Below are 3383 nucleotides of genomic sequence, written 5' to 3' on the forward strand. Positions count from 1 at the left end.
TTGGGTGCGTGTGTATTATGACCCCAAGCCTAGAAGGGGTATTATCTCGGTGGAGCTCCTCTGGTCACTCGGGAGCGGAATATACTAAGTGACGTCCCCTGGATTGTCGCTGGGCGACTATGGGATCGGACGAGATGGTCTCATGCCGACTCTGTGGCCCCTTTGCTGGTGGGGGCTAGAGGATGCTTGGCCACGTACGCGCTGGGGGCGGAACTGGGCATCGCTCGTTGCGTAGTGGGTGCTTGGCCATGAACGCGCTGGGCGTAGAACTGAGTATCGCTACGAAGTCAGGACGTGCGGATGATCCCTAGGAGGATCATGGTTCATTGGTTAATGGAATAATGAGCTGTTTTATGAGAAAATAGCGTGTGTGATTAAAAGGTTTTTATGTAATTTATTTTTTTGGGAAAATGAGATTTTATTGATTTGGGTAATTTTCTGGGAAAATGACGGAGTATTCTTTTTGGGCCAAATGGGATTTTGGCGTGTGTGGAAAATATCTATTTTCGGGAAAAATAGTATTTTTGGATTTAATGCATATCTTATCATATGCATGCATGTTGGTAGCATTAATGTATTTTTATCTCGTGGTTATTTGGGTTATACTTACCTGCGGTACCATTTTGTGGTAACGCAGATTTCGATGCAGATGAGGCTGAGGGTGAGCCTGAGGATTCGACTCCGCCCGAGGAGTGATCTGGGATCACTCGTTTTGGTTTGAAACTTGTAAAATATTTATTTTGGATGACTGTATAATTTTTAAACATTTTTTTACTGACTATTTAAATTGTATTAATAATTCTGGTCCTTAGTTGTATTAATTATCCGCTTCGTTGTTTTTGTACACTATTGCATGTACACACACTTGGCACTAACGTTGGGATGTGTGACCCTGTTGTCATCATCCCGGTGTCTTGATTCTCGTGTCTCTTTACATGGGGGTCGTGGGCGCCACATGGTGTATCAGAACAGTTCGGCTCTGGGTAAAACCACATGTCCCATAGGTGGAGTACCAGAAAGTTTTAAAGTTGTGATTTGAAATTAGTTGGTTTGAAGTATGTTATTTTAATGGTTTTAATTTATTTATATTTTTATATTTTTTTGGTTTTATTTATTTTATTGTATACTACTTGTTTGTTTATTTTATATTATTTGTTTTATTTTATGGCAGGTTATTTTATTTTATTTATTTACTTTTTTAAATTATTTTATTGTGCACTACTTCATTTGTTTTATTCATTTTATCTTATGATATTTTATTATTAGTTTTATTCGTTTCGTTGTATATTATTTATTTATGAAATTTTATTTTATTTTATTTTGTTTTGTTCGGAGTTGAAAAGCAGGTTAAGAGTTGTGCTATGGTTGGAAGATGGTACGATTGTGAATGTCATTGTTAAACTTGAACACTTAGTGTAGTAGGCTTAAACTCTTAGCAACTGGATTGTTTTAATATTGAGGCTTGAAGGGAACGGCATGATCTGGGTGAACTGTTTGGAGTAGGAACTCAAGTTGCTGTTAAGGAGGGGAATAGTTTTAAATTGCTTAGGATAATTGAGGTTTTATATTTCGTGGAGATATGTCATGAGGCTATAGCATAGGAGGTTGTAAGTTCAACGAATTCCAATGTTAGATTTTTGAGAAGGTCACCTAAGGTTTGAGGCTTTATAGTTTTTAGGAAATAAGTTTATTGGATTTAAGGTGGTAGGTTCAACAAGCAATTGAGGGATTACTTAGATTAGAAGTTTTCGATTTTGCCGACTTTGATAAGCAGTTTGATAACATTTAGGGTTTTAGAATTTATAAGTTTTAGAAGGTGAATGTTTTAGATTTAAGGTCATGAATCTTTAAGATTTTGGAAAATGATTTTTATCTGGTTTAAGGTTTTAGAATTGTAGAGTTGAAGGTTATAATAGGATTTGAGTTCTTAGTTTTGTAGACTTGGTACACTAGCTTGGTCTATTCTATCAATTGATTAGTTGGTAACCATTAAAATAGGATTGATCTGAGTTGAGTTACTGATATGAGAATTTTTTTAGGAGAGAACTTCTTTGGAGATGGGAGGTAATGATCTAGTTTGTGTATTTTTTGAGGATTGAAGATGTTGATCTAGTTCAGATAATGATTGTTTTTAGCTCGAGGTTAGTGACAGGTTGATGATTTAATCCATATCAATTTTAAGGAATAATAGATGGTGCGGACGTAGGAAATGATTCTTGTTAATTTCGAGGATATAGGCTCAGATGATGGAAATGGTAGTGACAGATCACTTGCACGTTTGGAGGATTTTTGGTTCTGGCTAAGTGTGCATGAGATCGATGCGTAGTAGTGGGGAGTGTGTATGCATTTCGGAGAGTACAAGGGTCCTTGTCTCATTTTTGGCTTGGAAGAAGTGTCTTGGGTAGGTGTTGAAGATGAATAAATACAATAGTATTAAATTCAAGAGATTTTGGTTTGGAGTTTTTGGTGAGTCAATTGGAATGTGTAGTCGAAACAGATTACTCAATGGAATGACGGTTGACAATAATTATTGTGATTATCTATATGAATTAATTGTGATTTGAGGTTACCTAGGAATTTAAATTTTGAGGTTATACTTTTTTGGAGATTGAGCATTCAGTTGGTTGAATTAAGGACATTGTTATTTAACTTGAAGAAAGATTGATGGGTTGTCATGTTTGGTGTATGATAAGATCTTGGAAGTTGAAGTTTAGGCATTAGCGATGAATAATATGATCAAGTATGTGAGTTAATCAAGTATTAGAATCCTTGGGTGATTTGCATTGGCTTTTGGTGGATTGATGATTTGAGCAGTAGGGCTTGCCTTGAAGTTTAATAGTGATGTATTATTGAATGAGCTAGTCGTGCTAATACTAGCTTATAGGAGTAGAAGTAGCTGGGCGAGTTACCAAGGAGGTTTTGTTAATGTTTTGGTGAAGTCATTGATGGTTTGTAATGAGTTTAGTCACCGCTAGATTAGATGTTATTCTGAATGTCGGTGATGAGTTTTTGGGTTTAGATTTTTGGGTAGAAGTTTATAGGTGCTCTTTTTGGTTGGTCGGATTGGAATCGAATCTTTTAAAATATGCTCCTTATCGTAGATGAGACGGATATATTTTGGGTTGAGGTTGCTTATTTTCAATTTGGGATGCTGAGGTTGGTTTTCTGTCTGTGATCATAGATGTATTTTGCGGAATATTGATTTTGATCAAGGCAACGGGAGTTAATTAAGGAATCTGAGTGATAACTCCTGGTGTTGGGAAAAAGAGTATTTTCTACCAAAAGGTGGTAAGAGTTTTCTAGTTAGTAGGTATAGAGCCACCTTGTACTCGATGGTGCTAGTTTTTATGAGGACATAAATTTTATACATGTGGCGAATTATC

The sequence above is a fragment of the Juglans microcarpa x Juglans regia genome, chromosome 5S (genome assembly GCF_004785595.1).
Source record: "Juglans microcarpa x Juglans regia isolate MS1-56 chromosome 5S, Jm3101_v1.0, whole genome shotgun sequence".
NCBI classification, from domain to species: Eukaryota; Viridiplantae; Streptophyta; class Magnoliopsida; order Fagales; family Juglandaceae; genus Juglans; species Juglans microcarpa x Juglans regia.